Source organism: Pinus tabuliformis, chromosome 8, assembly GCF_031772625.1.
Source record: "Pinus tabuliformis cultivar Carrire ecotype Pingquan chromosome 8, CPIR1, whole genome shotgun sequence".
NCBI classification, from domain to species: domain Eukaryota; kingdom Viridiplantae; phylum Streptophyta; class Pinopsida; order Pinales; family Pinaceae; genus Pinus; species Pinus tabuliformis.
The window spans coordinates 1,702,297,771-1,702,318,206 of NC_142294.1; positions in this window are offsets into that span (position 1 = coordinate 1,702,297,771).

Sequence of the window (20,436 nt, forward strand, 5' to 3'; positions counted from 1 at the left end):
AATAAACCTTTCTTCAATGAAGTTTTTCTATCTATAGTCCTTCAAATTATTATTTTATCCTCATGTTAAATGATGGAAGATTCATTAATTCCTCCCTTCTAACAAGTCTTGACCCGTCGAATCTGACACATCATCTGGAATCAAGACTATATATATTTCAAGTACCTTGAGGCTTGCATGCCTTGATGGCAAGCTCTCTCACCAATAAATTGTGGGAATACATCAATGTCCCCTGTTTGTCGGATCTTCTAGGTGACTTGACTATGACACATCTATTCGTACCTAGTAAGATGTACTTAGGCATCTTGACTCCCATTGACATGAATGGTGAGTAGTCACGTGTTGGTTAATGCCATTCATTAATGGCCAGTAATCCAAAGCCAAAGCTCATATATAAGCAAAATGTTTCAAGAATATCAACTTATGATTAAGAAAATGAATGCAATAGTTGTAGGAGGACATGCAACATCTTTGGAGTGGGGGTATGTTGGGCCTCCAAAATGTCACCCACTTTCACTTTCATTTCCATCATTTTACCATCATTTCATAACTTTATAGATCCATGACCTTACATTAAGTAACCATTTTCATAATCACATGTGTTTATCATTATTATTTTCCAAGTCATTGATTTTAAGTATTTTAAGAGAATTTGTGATTACATATTAGGAAATTAACATGTTTTCATATATATCTAAAAGTGTTATGAGTTTTGTGATATTGTAGGCCTACTTGGACATTCTAGAAGGGTCTTATTTGGCCACCCAACCAAAAATTAGAAGTTAAAATTCCAACTCATGAAGATTTGTGGAATAATTGTAGAAGATGTGGATCATTAACTATGCACATTCAAAGGAAATAAATCATGCATGAGAGAATTTTGAAATTATTTTTATCTTATATTTTTAGGAGATTGGTTGTAACCACGAGATAAATGTGGATTTATGAGTGATCTAAGGATCTATATTTATTGAATAGTTATCCTCCATTTCTATATAAATAGGAGTGCACCCTTCATACAAAGGGTTGTTAGGTATTGTTGTTACGTAGTGGTTGTGGATTTGTTAATGTTAGTGTTAGTTTCTAGTTGGAGGTTCCAAGTTCCATCCAAGATGTGATTTGTGAAGTGATGATAGAGAATTTTTTTAATATCTTTTAACTCATATTATGAAATACATACTACCACTTTTATCTCCAAGATGTGATAGTTGTTTAGTGTGCTTGCTGAGGAATGGAGGGTCCCCATCAACCACAATTTCCACATATTTGTACATATTGGTAACATAATATAGCTTGATTTCATTTATTTTCAGCAAGTGTGTTTTCATTTTATGCAGGTGTGCTTTTCCTTTCAACAAGTGTGATTTCATTTTAGCAGGTGTGAGTGTGATTTCAATTTAACAGATGTGATTTTGATTTATGCAGCTTTTGTGTGATTTAAATTCAACAAGTGCGATTTCAATTATGGAAGTGTGGTGTGATTTTCATTTATGAAAGTGTGGTGTGATTTAAATTTCAAGCAAGTGTGATTTCCTTTATGCAAGTGTGATTTCAATTTCTTTATGTTTGGTTTCATTTACTTTGGATTAGATTGATTTAATTTGTTTTGTAATTAGTTTTAATTGCATTAGAATAATATATTATGATAAATAACCACCTAGTACATATGGTACATGTATACCTCATCAGTTCATGAACCCCAGGTTGACAATTAATGACAGGGATTTAGCTTGCAATTAAATCACTCAACAAATAGTTTATTCCTTCTAGTAGAAGAAAAACAAGGAACTCGTGAGAGACTAGAAGAGGAAAACAAACATTTAAAATGGGAGCTTCTCAAGTTAAAAAGGGAAAGGATCTCACACACATGAAAAAATGATATTCTATCCTTGAAAGTTAAACTGGAAGAGGCTAGCTAGAAAAGAGGTTTTTCAAGATTTGATCCAGGAATGGTAAGATAACTGTCAAAGTCTTGAAGTAGAGTTTGTTTATTTAAGAACTAATCTCGAGGGAATAAAGACCGAGAAGGTTTTAAACAAATTTTTTTTAGAAGGCACAAGAAAACTAGATCAGATTATAAATAGCCAAAGGCCCTCAGGACTCAAAACAGGTATGGGATACTCACAGAAACAAGAATCCTCTATGGACAATACCAACTTCAAGTCGAAAAGATTTGAAGAAACATGAAGCTATGCAAAGAATCTTCAAGGAAGAATCAAGGAAGAGAAAAGAGCATCGAGGAAAATAGGAGACCATCAATGGAAGACGAATCAATCAGCCAGACAACCATGATACTTTCATACAAAATCCCATGCACTCCTATTTATTTTATGGTCATTATTATAAATTTCATAACTTTGGACATAAATTTGTTGATTGTAGAAGGATCAAAGTTGAAAGAATTGAAAATCCTAGATATAAAAATTATCAGAGTTATAGAACTCAAAACTCTCCTCTCAGAGATCGAAATGTTTCCTCTCCCTTGTTAAGCGAAGTAAAATTCTTTAAATGTAATAATTTTTGTCACAAAGAAAGTGAGTGTAGAAGCATGTTTGAATATCAGTCTAAGTTCCAAAATGTTAGACAGTCGGCTATCCAACAGGATAAGAGGAGCTGAAAACAAAATACTAAAAGGAGCATGCAATGTGGACTTGCTTTATCACCTTATAATGAAGAAAACAAATGGCATGTGGATAGTCATTGTTTCAAACATATGACTGGGGAAAAAAGAATTTTTTTGTCACTAAAAGAAAAGGACAGAGGAAATAAATTCACCTTTGGAAACAATGCTCTAGCAAGAATCAAGGGTAAAGACGTAGTGAATCTTGATAAAAAAACAAAACCACAAAATGTGTTGTATGTAGAAGGTATCAAGCATAATCTGCTTAGTGCTAGCCAAATGTGTGATAATGGCTATGATGTGACCGTTCGATATATAGGTTGTGAGATCCACAAGATGAAGAATGGAAAACTCATGGGAAAATAAATCAAAACCCACAATAATGTATATCTGTTTGAAGAACCATGAAGAAAAACAAGTGAAGCATGATTGTGGAACAAGAGGCATGGGCATATTAATTTTGAAGGTTTGATAAAATCTAGCAAGATGGGAGCCATGAGAGGACTACTAAGACTGTAAAGGCTCGATAACTCAATCTGTAAGTCATTTTAGTTTAGAAAGTAGAATATGACTCATTTAAAGACAAAAAAGTTATCCTTATCCAAACCTCTGAAGCTCATTCACCAAGATATTTGTGGTGAACATAAAGCAAAATCCCTAAAAGGAGAAAGGTATTTTATGTTTCTCATCGATGAAATTACCAAGGCCACTTGGATTGTGCCCTTAAAACAAAATCTAGAGGCATTTAATCACTTCAAAAAATTTAAAGATCAAGTAGAAAAATGAGAAAGACTTGAATATAAAATGCCTAACATCAGACAGAGGAGGAGAGTAAACCTCAAGGGAGTTTGAGGAATTCTGCAAAGAGCATGACATCAAGAGGCAGTACTCAATGGCTAGAACTCCACAACAGAATGGAGTAGTGGAAAGGAAGAACAGAAAAATCCATCAAATGGCCAGAGAAATGTTGAATGAAGTCGGTGTGTCTCACATCTTCTGGGGATAAGCAGCACAAGCAACAGCCTATCTGTCAAATATAACTCAACTCAGGTCTATAGTAATAAATATCCCTATGAGCTGTTGAAGGGAAGATATGCATCTATTAAACATCTCAAGGTGTTTGTAAGCAAGTGCTTCATGAAAAGGAATGATAAGAATCCTGGAAATTTTTACTCTCGTATTAATGAAGGAATATTTCTTAGGTACTCTACTCAAAGTAAAGGATATAAGTGTTCCAATAGGTAGACCAAGAATATTGAGGATTGCATTGACGTGATAGTAAATGAAATAGGTTCACAACCTAAGTCATCTAAAATAAATATGAACTTAGATGATGAAGAAAGTTCAACTATGAGGTCCATGGATCTAGAAGAAACATATTCAGATAGTGAAGGTGAGGAAGTAGCCATAGCTCCAAGGGCAAAGAAACCTTCCAGGTATGTATAGAAAGAAAATCTTGAGAGTGACATACTTGGAGATCAAAGACATGGTGTCCAAACTAGAAGAAAACTTGTTGGCAATAGAAGTTATGCAATTTTGTCTCTATTATTATAGATAGAACCCAAGAATCTAAGCCAATCAAGTGAAGACAAGTTCTAGGTGAAAGCTATGAATGAAGAACTTGATTAGATTGAAAATAATGACACTCAGGAGCTTGTTCGAAGGCCTAGAAAGAAAAATGTTATTGGAACCAAATGGGTTTTCAAAAATAAATTGGATGAATAGGGTCAAGTAATAAGGAACAAGGCTCGATTGTTTTGCAAAGAGTATGCCCAAAATAAAATGGGTAGATTTCGAAGAAACCTTTGCACCAGTAGCATGAATGGAAGCTATTAGTATCTTTCTTTTGCTTTCCACCCATAAAAATATCAAGGTATATCATATGGATGTGAAGTCGACATTTCTCAATGGACATTTAGAAGGATAAGTTTACATTGAGCAGCCAGAAGGATTTATACTCACCACATATGAAGGCTTTGTATGAAAATTAAATAAGCCTTTGTATGGACTGAAATAGAGCCCTAGAGCTTGGTATGAAAGGCTAGATAAATACCTTCAGCAACAAGGTTTTACAAAAGGCACGGTTGATAGTAACTTAAATGGAAGTCTAAAGGTGACCATCTACTAATAGTAGTTGTGTAATGATATAATATTTGGCAATGACATGGAGAAATTGGGGCATCAATTTACAAAATGTATGCAAAAATGATTCGAAGTGACCATGATTGGAGATCTGTCCTTGTTCTTGGGTTTGTAAAATGGTCAGTCTCCACAAGGAGTGTTTATATCCAAATCCAAATATCTTAAGGAAACTCTGAAGAAATTTGGGTTGGAAGATTGCAAGCCAGTAAGAACACCTATGACTATAGGCTACCAGTTGTGCAAATAAGATGCGACACTGCTGGTAAATCGGATTGCATGCAAATCAATGATGGGAAGCTTGTTGTACCTTACAACTTCAAGGCCAAAAATCATGTTATGTAACCAACTCACAAATAAATAGATAAACGCCTTAAAAATTATCCTCTTTAAGGGGGGAAATCTCCTTTACATTACATAAATGATAAATTATTCGATGATTCAAATGAAAAAAACTCCTTAATATATATAGGATTCAAAGGGGTCACAATATAATCAGAGCTGACATAACAATAATAATGTAAGGGCACAACAATAACAATAGTGGGCTTCTATCGGGCACACTGATAACAATACGGGGACAACATGGGCACAACAATAATAATAAGGGGGCTACACTGACAATAACAATGAGGGAATACACTAGTATTATAGGGACCTAACATGACCTTCTCCTTCAAAAATTTGTTGTCCTCAATGCTTGAGTAGTTCTGCATGCTTCTGTATAAAATTCTCATCCTCCCATGTGGAATCTTCAACGTGTAAGTTCTTCCACTTGATGAGATACTCTGAAATTTGTAGCTGTCAAGTTCTTGTTTTCATGACTGATTCATGTTCCAATATGATTTTTCCTTCCTTTTCAAGTTCTAGCAATAATTCTTGAACTGAGAGTTTGTCACCTATAACCTTCTTTAAGTGTGAAACATGGAAAACTAGGTGCACTTGGGAAGATGCAGGAAGCTCCAATTTGTATGCCATAGTACCAATCTTTTGCAACACCTTGTACAAACCATAGTAGTTTGGTGATAATTTATTATCCTTCTTAGCTTGCATGAGGGGCATTTGTTTGTATGGTTGTAGCCATAGAAATACCTAGTTTCCTACATTAAAACTTATTTCGTTGCGATGTTAATATGCCTATTGTTTCATTCTATTATGTGCCAAAGTGAGGTTATCCTTTAAGAGTTGGAGAACTTGTTGTTTCTTCATGATGTGATCTTCCACTGCTTGAACCTTAGAATTTTCTCTTAAATATGATGTGATAGACAGTGGATGATATCCATAAAGTGCCATAAATGGGGTCATTTTTCCTGCAGTATGGAAGACATTGTCCCATTGTGTCTGTTTATCATATACAAAGCAATGAAGATATCCTTCCAAACATTTCTTCACTATCTTAGTTTTCCCATCAGATTGAGGATGATAAGATGAGATATGAGCTAATTGAGTCCCCAAGACAAGAAAATAATTTTGTCCAAAAAATTCTAGTGAAAATGGGATCTTTGTCGCTTACAATAATCTTTGGTTTTCCATGTAACTTTTGAATTGTTTCCATAAATGCAGTAGCAACTACACTGGATTTTTATGGATAATGTAATTCACAAAAGTGTGCATACTTAGTAAGTCTATCAATTACCATTATGATGACACTCTTTCCGTCGGACTTAGTAAACCTGTGATAAAGTCCATTGAAACCTCCTCCCAACGTTGACTTGGAATGGATAAAGTTTGTACATACCCGAGGTCTTAATTGTCTCAAATTTATTTTGTTGGAAAACCAAACATTTTGCCACAAACTTTTGAATATCATATTTAATGTCATCCCAAAAAAATCCTTCTTAACTATGGTAAGTTTCTAAAAATCCCGAGTGCCCTCCTAAGGGTTAAGTGTGTAATTCCAGAAGAATATTTTGATTGAGTTGGGAATTATTACAAAGGTATAAGTCATCTTTGTATAATAATGAATCATTTTTCTAGCTAAACGTATCATATGTACTGGGATCTTGCTACAAATTTTGAATGAGTGCCCACACTTCTTCGTCATTCTTCCACCTTACTTTGGCTATCCAATCTAGTTGGATAATAGAAATGGCACAAGGTAATACTTCCACATCCTCATCCTTTCTTGACAGTGCATCTACAAGAAAATTTTGCTTCGCTTTTTTGTAGATGATTTCAAAGTCATAACCCAACATCTTTGTCACCCATTTTTTTCTTCTCTTCTGAAGATTATCTTTATTCTAAAAAGTATTTAAGACTTTCATGATATTTTCTAACGTTTAAGTGTCTTCCCATTTGGTACGGTCACCATTTCTTAAGTGCATGTAGTATTTCCAACATTTTCTTCTCATAAACAACTTTGTGTAAATAGTTTTCTTTGATTGGATGAATTTCAAAAGAAATGGGTCTCCCTTCCTGTACTAAAATAACACCAATTCCATTTCTTGAGGCATCACATTCCATAATAAAGGTTTTTTTAAAGTCTAGCGTAGCTAAGACCGATGCTTGGCACATTGCCTCTTTAAGATGTTCAAAGGTATTCATTTCTTCTGGACTCCGATAAAATACGTCTTTCTTTAGTAATGTTGTTAGAGGTTCTACTATTCTCCCATAATTCTTAACAAAATTGTGATAATACCCTATCAACCCGAGAAATACTTGCATATGCTTTATGGATGTGTCGATTTTCCATTCCATAATGGCTTTTGTTTTTCTAGGGTCTACCTTAACAACTTCATGAGATACAATATGACCCAGATATTCCACCTCCTATACTCCAAATGAACATTGGGAGGTTTTTGCATATAATTGTTTCTCCTCCAATAGTTTGAGCAACTTGTCAACATGTTGAACATGATCCTTCCAAGGCTTGTTGTAGATTAGTATATCATCAAAAAATACTAACAAAAATTTTCTAATGAAGGGTTTGAAAATTAAATTCGTCAAACCTCGAAATGTAGAAGGTGCATTGGTAAGGCCAAAAGGAATTACTAAAAATTCATAATGACCCTCATGAGTTCTAAATGTTTTTTGAAATGTCTTTAGTCTTCATTCTAATTTGATGATATCCTGATCAAAGATCCAACTTGGTGAAGTAAATTGCTGCATGTAATTCATCCAATAATTCATCAGTAACAGGAATGGGAAATTTATCTTTAGTAGTGAGCTTGTTGAGCCCCCTATAATCCAGACACATGTGCCATGATCCATCGTTCTTGTGCACCAATACTACTCGAGCAAAGAAAGAAATTTGACTAAGTTTAATTATACCATCCTCTAACATTCCTGCAACCATACGTTCAATTTCACTCTTTTGGGCATAGGGATATCTGTAAGGCCTCATGTTTGGAGGAACACTTTCTAGAATCAAATGAATATGATGATCATGATCACAAATGGGTGGGAGGCCTTTTGGAGTCTCAAATACCTTGGAATGATTTTCCAAGGCTTTTTGGAGATATGGAGAAATAGATTATTTCGATGTGGGAACCTCTAGTGAACATAATTGTGAAATTATGCCCCTCTTTTCATTATTTAGAAGCTTTGTCATGCCATTAAAGTTGATTATATTTATCGCTTTCCTTGTCATACCCCTTAATTCAACTTCCTTTCCTTCCCAAAAGATTTCAGGAAACATTGTTGAAAATTAAAAGCTATTATACCCAAATATTGTAACCATTGGACTCCTAGTACAACATCAACACCACCCATGGGAATGGAAAGCATTGGACTATTCAATACATATTCGCCCATGGATAACTTGATAGTATGGCACTTTCAAGAGAAATTTCTAGTTCCTCCATTTGCAACTATCCTTGGCTAACTTATAATGAATAAAATTATGGGCACTACCTGAATCAATCAACATTATTATATTTTTCTTCTTGATATGCCCTTCTATCTTGAGAGTTTGAGTGGTAATTCCTGCCAATGCATTACAAGATATTGTCAAATTCATTTTTTTCTTTCTCTAGGGTTGGTTCCTGGTGTATATCCTCTTCTTTTGACGTCCCTTGTTCCTTTTCTTCCTCCTGTTCATAATCTATGTAAAATAATTTCTTCTCATCACACTTATGACCTTTAGTGTACTTTCTATCACAAATGTAACAAATCCCTTTTGCTCTTTTTTCTTCCAATTGTTGTGGTGTCAAACTTGTAGGTTGTGGAAGGCTAGGGGAAAAAAATTCCATCTTCATAGTTGTGAGTGGTAGGCTTCCTTGTTTCCATAATTTTGCTTTCAATTTTTCTTGCCAACATGAATTCTTTCTCCAATGAATCAGGTTCCCAAAGGAGAACCGCATTTTGGATGTTATCCTTTAAAGTCCCTATGAATGCATCAATCGTATGCTCCTCTAGAATATCATTTACCCTTATATTCAATTTTTGGAATTCCTCAATGTGCTCCGCCATTGAACCCTTTTGTTTGAGATTTATCAATTGGCTAAAGAAGGTGTTTCTCTTTGTATCCTCATAATGTGCTATCATTTCCTCCGTTAAAATTGACCAAGTGAAAATTGGTTTACAAGAACAAGGCCATCGATACCATAGAAATTGATTGGTTTCAAAATATAAAGTTACAATGTGTACCTTTTTTATGTGTTGCACATTGTTGGGCAATTTATTGTGCTTAAATTGCTGCATTAAATTATCGACCAGGGAAACTCGTACGCTTTTGATGATGCCAGCACTATATGCGCAGGAGTAGGCGACTAATTCTATGTCTAATGAAATTATCTAAGATTCAATACAATATGCAAGGGAAGAGGCTCCTAACTAAGGAGATCCTGGTTTTCCTTCCCTACAGTATCATAGAGAAATAATAAAACTTAGAAACTTGAAATGCAAACAAGAGGATGAACTTTAATTCTTGTTTAGATTCAAAGAGAGAAAGACTAACTTAGTCTCTTGGTTGTCCTCTCTTGTAATAATCTAGACTAAACTAAAATTCATCCATAAGCGTAAACTAAATGAAATAACTTGAAACATAAAAGCAAAAAGATGAATTCCAATTATCATACAAATCAGGTAGAGAGAGAGCCTAACTTAGACTCTTGGTTATCCTCTCATGTACTGATAAGATTCTAACTTGAAACTCATTCATCAATCAAATCCTCAAACATCAAACATCTAAGCAATTAAATAAAATAAGATCTAATATGAAACAACAAGTTCCTTTGCTCCTTCTAGAGTGAGCTCAATTCTCCTAAGAACCAAAGTGACAAGCCATTCCATATACTACATTAAGGTAACTTCTATCTAAAACTACATAATGGAAAACTATTTCTAAAACTACATAATGAAAATATATGTCAAATGAAGCTTTATTCCATCATAAATTGGATACAATGCTCTAAGAGTCCTCCCCTTGGAATGGAGGAGGTACTCCTATTTATACAAAAACTATGATAACAACCTCATAAATGTAGACCCACTATTCTCTCCCTTGACCCACATATTTCTCAACCAATGATGACACATAATCCTATCCTCCATGATCTCCTCCATGAGGTCCATGATCTTCTCCATGAAGCTTATCTTATCAAATTCGAATTTGATCATTCAAGGCCACATAAAGATGCCATGGAAGCTTCCTTTGTGCCTACACATGTCAACAAACTCATGCTAATTGTTAGGTATAAGTTTAAGCATATTATTTTCTAATTTTTAGCCATAAATTCACTTAAAAATGTTAAGAATTAATAAACTTTGGAAAAACATAGTTATGACCCAAAAATGAGGTGAATGCAATGATATGGAGGTGGAATGGAGGTGACATGAAGGTAAAATGTGAAAATATTGGTGAATAATGGAGTGAAAATAGGGACTATTTTGAGGCCCAACATCTCCCCCAAACTCAAGATATTGCATGTCCTCATGCAATCAATGGTATTGCATGTCCTCATGCAATCTATTACATTACTTTTTGAGCTTTGGTTTAAACTCTGCATGATATCATTTACATAACTTTTGCAAAGCATTATTTTGATGAATTACAACTTGGTTGGTTCTTGTGTTTCAACCATATTTTGTTTGTTGCATTCAATGTATGATCTTTGCATATTGATAATGTGATTTGTATTGCATAGTATTTTTGTAGGAATGCATCATGGTTGGTTCTTGTGTAACAACCATGATTGTGTTGGCATCCAATTAACTTTTAAATACTTTTGTCAAAGCCATTTGTAAGCTCATGTAATAATGGCAGACTATTTTTGTTGGAATGCGTCATGGTTGGTTCTTGTGTAACAACCATGATTGTTTTGGCATCCAATTTAACTTTTAAATACTTTTGACAAATCCATTTGTATGCTCATGTAATAGTGAATATATTTGGAAGGTAAGTGGGTTTTAGAATGTGATATATGAATGTGGATGTTATATGAATGTGACAAAGCATGCATGTAAATGTATCCTTCCCCTTAAATGGATGGTTTGGGCAGTTGTGTGAAATGGGGAAAGGAAGGGGAAAAGAAGTGAAGTTTTTTCCAAAACTTATTATTCTAACTTTTCAAGGAATTTAATGGTTAAAAGTCAGAAAATATCATACCTTAACTTACCCTTCCAAAAATAGATGAGAGTCGTGCACGTGCGGCTGCAAAAACTGTTGTTTGTGGTCTTCTTTACTTGGTTGGGAAAATGGTGGATGAAATCAAGAATAGTGAATCTTTTATTGTTGCCGCATCTGCCGTTGAATCTGTTGTTGGATCGTCTGCTGAATGTTCGGAATCTGCTGCTAAATGCGGCTGAAAATGTATAAGGCTTGGAAGGTATACAAAATATAGAAGTTACATTTCTCTCCCAGCCTTATTTATTGACTTGTCCTCAAGTCAATAAAAGGAAATGACAAACTGAAAAATAATGAATGGAATTTGGCTTCATCTGCTACAAAGTATGGGTGTTCAAGTCTTCAACGCTTGTTGGCACAAATCTTACTATGTGATTAAATGTGTCGATGTCAAACATAGTAAGAAGTTGTTGACTTAGTGGCCGTTAAGGAATGCCCCTAGCCAACACAAGAGCTCCCACCATTGATTCCAATGGGAGTCAGGATGCCTAACACATCTTGGTAGGTACGAATAAATTTGTCGTGGTCGAGTCACCTACAAGATCCAACGAACAAGGGATATTAATGTACTCCCATTATTCATTGGCAAGAGTACTTGCCATTAAGGCATGCAAGCCTCTAGGTGTTTGTTCAATGATACTTAGACTCTAGGACTTTGACTCAAGCAGGGTTTTATTGGCGGAAATGAAGGGGAATGATAATGACAAAGAAAATGGATGGATGTAAGGAAAATGCATGGTGGATGAATAAGAACCCTTGCTGTTAAAAATGGATATGGAAGTGTCACACTTTATGGATGCACGAGTGGTGGAATTCAAAATTTTTTTCAGAAAGGGAGATGGAAGGTAGTGGTTGTCGAGATGGATTTGTCGTCAGAATTTGTCATGAATTTAGTCTTTGGAAGACTAATGGACGTCACAATGTAATCTCCGGAATGATCACTTTGTTATCCTGTAACCTGTGAAAAAAACTTGGCAGAAAGAAAACATAAGTTTGTTCAAGAAGAATTGCGCAGGTCCTTCATGATTCTTACGCAAAAATTTCATACCAAATAAAACAGATTTAAGAGAAATCAAAGTGTTGCAAGTGACTCAATTCATGATTTAAGTTTCAATCCATTTTAAAAGTAACCATGAAAAATAATACTCCCTGTCAGATAACTTCTGAAATGTGCTCTGCGAAAAGATGGTCATTTGAATTATCTGTTGTGTCCTGCATATTAGTGCATCATAAAGCATACAACAGAAAGATGTAATGCCAACTTAAAGTAAGAATCCTCCAATCGGTTTCCGAAATGTGCTTTCAAGTATCCTATTTTTTTTATTTTCAAATCTGTGTGAATTTTGTGAATTTTTGTTTTTGTTTTTTTTTTTTTTTTTTTAAACAACAAATTTAAAAAGAAAATATTAAAAGCAATAAGTAAAATGAAAACATATTTATTTAATTTTTTTATGTTGATTTTATTTATTTATTTAGATTTTCCTTTAAACAATAAATTAAAAACATAAATGTTTTAATTTATTATTTAAGTTGAAATATTTTTTAAAAATCAACAAAATTTTATTTATGAAAACCTAATAAAGAAAAAATATCACTAAAATGAAGTTTTTTTTTTTTTTTTAAATTAAAAATAAAAATAAAATAATAAAATCCTTTAAATAAAAATTATTTTTGTGTGTGTGTTTTTTTTTTTATTATCAACACAAAATAATTTTTTTTTATTTTATTTAAATTAAAAACAACACACAATTTTTTTTAATAACCAATTTTTTATGTTGATTTTTGAGATTTTTTGTTTTTAAACAACAATTAAAAAAACAATTTTTTTTTTTTTTTAATTTGTGATTTTTTTTTTGAGTTGAAAATCAACAAATTTGTTTTTTTTTTTTAATTAAAACCTAATAAAGAAAATTCGAAAAATATACTATAACTAAAATGACGTTAGTATTTTTTTATTTTATTTTTAAATAAAAATAAGAATAAGAAATTTTTTTCTTATTTTTTTTTTTTAATTCTAATCCACACAAATTATTTTTCATTTTAAAAAAAAAAACAACACACAAAATATTTTTTATTTTTATTTTTATAACAAATTAAAAACAATGGTTTTTTTTTTATTCGTTTTAGTTGTAAATAAAAAAAAATGAAAACTGATTAAAAACAAACCGCGGGCAATTCAAACCTGAAATAGACTGACGAATGAGAGGCAAGGGTGGCAGCTGGTATCCCATAGAACTGCGATCATATCGTAGTCGTCAAGCTTGTCGTGTCCTCAGAGCGAAAGGAGGACATCTCAAGAGACTTGGAGTACTGACTTCCAAAAATGACATTGCGAATTCAATAAAACCACGCCTGCAACAAGAGAAAATTATTATTATTAATTTTTTTATTTTTTATTTTTAATTATTGTGTTTAATTATTATTTTTTAATATAAAAAAAAAAACAAAAGAAATGGTTAGGGGTTTTTTTTTTTTTTAATATCTAAAAAAACAAAAGAAATGGTTATTTTTTTTTTTTAATAATAATAATATGTGTATATTTCAAAAAGAAAAAATTTTGTTTGTTATTTTTTTTTTAAATTTAAAATGTAAAACTATTTTTTTTGTTAAATCTAAAATTAAAAAAACTAAATATCATCTAAAAATTTAAGGATTTTTTTTTTTTTTTAATAAATCTAAAAGTAAAAACTAATTTTTATTGGTTAAAAATCTAAAAAAAAACTAAATTTCATCTAAAATTTTAAAGATGTTTTTTTCACAAAATTCTTTATTGTCGTTTTGCAAATTAGATCTCCAGCAAGAGTTTTTTTATTTGAACCAAATCAATGGATTTTCTGATCTTCCTGATCGCACGAAGCGCAGGAAGAGAGCATACTTATCGATTGATTTGTTTTTATTCATGCAGGGGGGGTTTTTGAAAAGACAAAATTTAAAACTAGCTAAGCACTAAAACATCTGAAAACTCAAACTTAAATTTCCTTATGAAGATCCTGCTGTCACCAGGTCTCACAAGTTATTTTGTCTAAAGAAAAATAAATATTGAATTAAATTCTAATGCCTAATCCCTTAGCACCATTCCCCGGCAACGGTGCCAAAATGTTGGGCAATTTATTGTGCTTAAATTGCTGCATTAAATTATCGACCAGGGAAACTCGTACGCTTTTGATGATGCCAGCACTATATGTGCAGGAGTAGGCGACTAATTCTATGTCTAATGAAATTATCTAAGATTCAATACAATATGCAAGGGAAGAGGCTCCTAACTAAGGAGATCCTGGTTGTCCTTCCCTACAATATCATAGAGAAATAATAAAACTTAGAAACTTGAAATGCAAACAAGAGGATGAACTTTAATTCTTGTTTAGATTCAAAGAGAGAAAGACTAACTTAGTCTCTTGGTTGTCCTCTCTTGTAATAATCTAGACTAAACTAAAATTCATCCATAAGCGTAAACTAAATGAAATAACTTGAAACATAAAAGCAAAAAGATGAATTCCAATTATCATACAAATCAGGTAGAGAGAGAGCCTAACTTAGACTCTTGGTTATCCTCTCATGTACTGATAATATTCTAACTTGAAACTCATTCATCAATCAAATCCTCAAACATCAAACATCTAAGCAATTAAATAAAATAAGATCTAATATGAAACAACAAGTTCCTTTGCTCCTTCTAGAGTGAGCTCAATTCTCCTAAGAACCAAAGTGACAAGCCATTCCATATACTACATTAAGGTAACTTCTATCTAAAACTACATAATGGAAAACTATTTCTAAAACTACATAATGAAAATATATGTCAAATGAAGCTTTATTCCATCATAAATTGGATACAATGCTCTAAGAGTCCTCCCCTTGGAATGGAGGAGGTACTCCTATTTATACAAAAACTATGATAACAACCTCATAAATGTAGACCCACTATTCTCTCCCTTGACCCACATATTTCTCAACCAATGATGACACATAATCCTATCCTCCATGATCTCCTCCATGAGGTCCATGATCTTCTCCATGAAGCTTATCTTATCAAATTCGAATTTGATCATTCAAGGCCACATAAAGATGCCCTGGAAGCTTCCTTTGTGCCTACACATGTCAACAAACTCATGCTAATTGTTAGGTATAAGTTTAAGCATATTATTTTCTAAGTTTTAGCCATAAATTCACTTAAAAATGTTAAGAATTAATAAACTTTGGAAAAACATAGTTATGACCCAAAAATGAGGTGAATGCAATGATATGGAGGTGGAATGGAGGTGACATGAAGGTAAAATGTGAAAATATTGGTGAATAATGGAGTGAAAATAGGGACTATTTTGAGGCCCAACACACATTATGACGATAAAAATATTGCTCCAATTGTTGTATCCATGTTACTGGATCCTTTCCACCAAACTTTCTCATATCGATCTTTAGAATATGGTGGGTCTTCAATCCAGTGTTAGAGTCTATGAAATCATGATTAACATTTCTTTTGTTCTCATCAAAAGTTTCATCTAATACCTTTTCACCATTAAGAAGAATTTCTTGTAGCAACTTTGTCAAATCTTCCTTTAAACCTTCCATGTGTTCTTTTAAACTATTCTTCAAATCTTCCATGTTTCCTTTCATTTTTTTTCTATACAATTCATATTAGCTTTCATGCCATCTGAATTATCTTCCATACCATCCTTCAAACCTTCCATGTCTGATTTTAAGTTATTCCTCAAACCATTCATCTTCGCTTCCATTTCATCTTTGGTTACTCTTTGTGAGAGCGAAATTTGTTGCACTTGGTCTCATAATTTTGATATATCATGATGCATTTCTTCTTATTCTTCATGCATCATAGTAGAGATTTCTTTTTTCTTACTAGGTGTTTCCTTTTTCTTTATTTGATTCATTTTAAGATAAAAAAATGATATCTATGCTTCACCATGCCCTTTGAATCACTTCAAACTGATTTTTCAAACAAAAGTTATGCAATTAAAAAAACAATGCACAAACTTGTCTTCTCTTTGTAGGAGCTCGATATTGAATATGTTGGGTCCCTATAATACTAGTGATTACCCCATTACTATTTTAGTTATACCCCTTATTTATATTGTTGTGCCCCTATTACCCCCATATTGTTATTTCTGTGCCCCATAGAATCCCTCTATTGTTATTTTTGTGGCTTTATATTATTATTGTTAGGTCGGCTGGATTATATTGTGACTCCTCAGACTCCTATATATAGAAAGGAGGTTTTGTCATTTGTATCATCCAAGAATTTTTCATTTATGTAATGTAAAGGAGGTTGCCCCCTCGAAGAGGCTGAATTCTAAGGCGTGGATCTCTCTTTTCTATCTTTTTGTGAGCTGGTTTCATAACATTTGGTATCAGAGCTTTGGATTCTAGGGTTTCGCTGCTCCAAACAGGTCATCGTGGAATTTTCGCTATAACTTTTTTTTTGTGACGTTTCAGAAGTTGCAAAAAAACCCATTTGAAAAGAATTGGCGCTGAACCTTGGGTCTGAATTTCAGAGCCTTTAGTGCGATATTTTCGGAGATATGATCTGAGGAAGTTGGCCTTTGTGCAGACTCCTAAATTCAATTCAAAACAGGTGACCTGAGGAAAATCGTCATAACTCTCTCTCTGAGGATCAGATTGAAATTTCGTAAAAAGGTACAGAAATAGGACGGACTGTAGTTTCTTGTGTGTGTGCTTCAGATTCAAAGGTTGAAATAGTGACTGGTGGCACGTCGTAAAATTTCGCTCTACTGAACCAGTCTAAAAGCAAGTCACCGTGGGAGATTTCACATAACTCTTCCTTGGAGAATCCAATTTGGCTCAGATTTGTGGCATTGGAAATAGGACGCAGAAGGCTACTACAAGTAGTAATTTCAGAACTGGATGATCCGAAATTACAGAGATACATCAGATTCAATATCAGGCTTCTATAAAGTGAAAAAAGGTGTGTAGTTTTTTTTAAATTTTTGTGTAATCTTGGTTTAACGGAATTCAAAGGGCATAGTAAAGCATTATTATCGGTAACTGATGCCCCGAGGAAAGAAAATGCAAACACCTAGTAAGGAACCTGAAAGCTCTAGCAGGACTCATGAAGAAGAAGAAGAAATGCTACAAGATATATCAAAATTACAAGAACAAGTGCAACAAATGTCACGCTCACAAAAGCTAACAGAAGCTAAGATAAGTGGCGTGGAATCTAAGATAAATGGCATGGAAGCTAAGATGGATGATTTGAAGATAGATTTGAAGAGAGACATGGCAGATTTGAAGACAGATTTGAGACAGCATGGCAAATTTGAAGACATATTTGACAAATTTTCTACAAGAAATACTTACTAATGGTGAAAAGGTTGTAAAGGAAACTCATGATGTGAACAAAAGTAATGTTAATCATGATCCCATAGACGCTAATGTTGGATTGAAGACCCACCATATTCCAAAAATCGATATGAGGAAGTTTGATGGCAAGGATCCTGCCACATGGATATTACAGATGGAGCAGTTCTTCGATCTCAATAATGTGAAAAACCCACAAAAGGTACGTATGGCAACTGTATATTTGGAACCAAATCAGTTTGTATGGTATCAATGGCTTTGCTCTCGTAAAAAATTTATCACTTGGGAAATTTTTACGGAAGAATTGATAGCACATTATGAAGATACAAAAAGCAACACTTTTTTTAGCCAATTGATAAGTCTCAAACAAAAGGGTTCAGTAATGGAGCACATTGAGGAGTTCCAAAAATTGAACATAAGGGTAAAAGATATTCCATAGGAGCATAGGATTGATGTGTTCATAGGGTCTTTAAAGGATAATATCCAACATGATGTTCGCTTTTGGGAACCCGATTCATTAGAGAAGGCATTCAAGTTAGCAGGAAAAATGGAAAGCAAAATTATGGAAACTAGGAAGCATACCATTCAGAACTATAAAGACGGAAGTGTTGTTTCCCATAGTCTTCCACAACCTACAAGGTTGACACCACAACAATTGGAAGAAAAAAGAGGAAAAGGGCTTTGTTACGATTGTGATAGCAAATACACAAAAGGTCATAAGTGTGCTGAGAAGAAATTATTCTACATAGATTGTGAAGAGGAAGAAGAAAAGGAGCAAGAAAGGTCAAAAGAAGTGGATATACTCCAGGAACAAAGCCTAGATGAAGAACAAATAAATCCGACCATATCTTGTAATGCATTGGCGGGAATTACCACTCCCCAAACCATCAAGATAGAAGGACAAATCAAGAAGAGAAAGGTAATAGTGTTGATTGATTCAGGAAGCACCCACAATTTTATTCATTGTAAGGTAGCAAAAGAATGGAATTGCTTCCTATATCCAGCACCAGAGTGTCAAGTGATGATTGCAAATGGAGGAACAATAAATTGCTCTGGAAAGTGCCATAATATCAAGCTATCCATGGGAGAATATGTATTGACTAGCCCAATGCTTTCCATTCCAATGGGAGGTGTTGATGTTGTACTAGGAGTCCAATGGCTACAATCCTTGGGTACAATAGCTTTTAATTTTCAAGAACTTTTCATGAAATTTTCTGTGGAAGGAAAGGAAGTTGAATTAAGGGGTATTGCAGGGAAACCAGGAACGATAATAAGCTCTAATGGCATGACAAAGCTTCTAAAAAAGGAGCAAAGAGGTGTAATTGCACAATTATGTTCACTAGATGTTTCCACATTGGAATCATCTATTTCTCCAGATCTCCAAAAAGTCCTGGAAAATCATTCCAAGGTATTTGAGACTCCCAAAGGTCTCCCACCTATGCGTGATCATGATCATGCTATTCATCTGATTGCAGGAAGTGTTCCTCCAAACATCAGGCCATACAGATATCCCTATGTCCAAAAAAGTGAAATTGAACGTATGGTTGCAGAAATGCTAGAGGCTGGTATAATTCAACCGAGTCAAAGTTATTTCTCAGCTCCAGTAGTATTGGTGCACAAGAAGGATGGATCATGGCGCATGTGTCCAGATTATAGGGAGCTCAACAACCTCACTATTAAAGATAAGTTCCCCATTCCTGTCATTGATGAATTACTGGATGAATTGCTTGGATCAATTTACTTCACCAAGTTGGATCTTCGTTTGGGATATCATCAAATCAGAATGAAGGTTGAAGACATTCCGAAAATGGCATTTAGAACTCATGAGGGTCATTATGAATTTTTGGTCATGCCTTTTGGCCTTACCAATGCACCTTTAACATTTCAAGGTTTGATGAATTCAATTTTCAAACCATTCCTTAGAAAATTTGTGTTAGTATTTTTTGATGATATACTAATCTACAGCAAGTCTTGGAAGGATCATGTTGAACATGTTGACAGGGTGCTACAACTATTGGAGGAGAAACAATTATATGCAAAAAGATCCAAATGTTTCTTTGGAGTCCAGGAGGCGGAATATTTGGGTCATATTGTATCTCATGAAGGCGTTAAGGTAGACCCTAGCAAAATTAAAGCCATTAAGGAATGGAAAATACCCACATCCATAAAGCAGCTGCGAGGATTTCTTGGGTTGACAGGGTATTATCGCAAGTTCGTTAAGAATTATGGGAGAATAGCAGCACCTCTAACAACATTATTGAAGAAAGATTCATTTTCATGGACTCCGGAAGCAACAAAGGCCTTTGAACATCTTAAAGAGGCAATGTGCCAAGCACTGGTCTTAGCTACACCGGACTTCACAAAAACCTTTATTGTGGAATGTGATGCTTCAGGAAATGGAATTGGTGTTGTTCTAATGCAAGATGAAAGACCCATTGCTTTTGAAAGTCGTCCAATCAAGGGAAAGTTTTTAAGCAAAGCTATTTATGAGAAGGAAATGTTGGCAATAGTCCATGCACTTAAGAAATGGCGACCCTACCTAATGGGAAGACACTTCAAGGTAAAAACGGATCATGATAGCCTTAAATACTTTTTAGAACAAAGATTATCCTCTGAAGAGCAACAAAAGTGGGTCACAAAGATGTTGGGTTATGACTTTGAAATCATCTACAAAAAAGGTAAGCAAAATGTGGTGGTAGATGCACTCTCAAGAAAGGATGAGGATGTCGAAGCATTGTTGTGTGCCATTTCTATTATCCAACCAGATTGGATAAACGAAGAA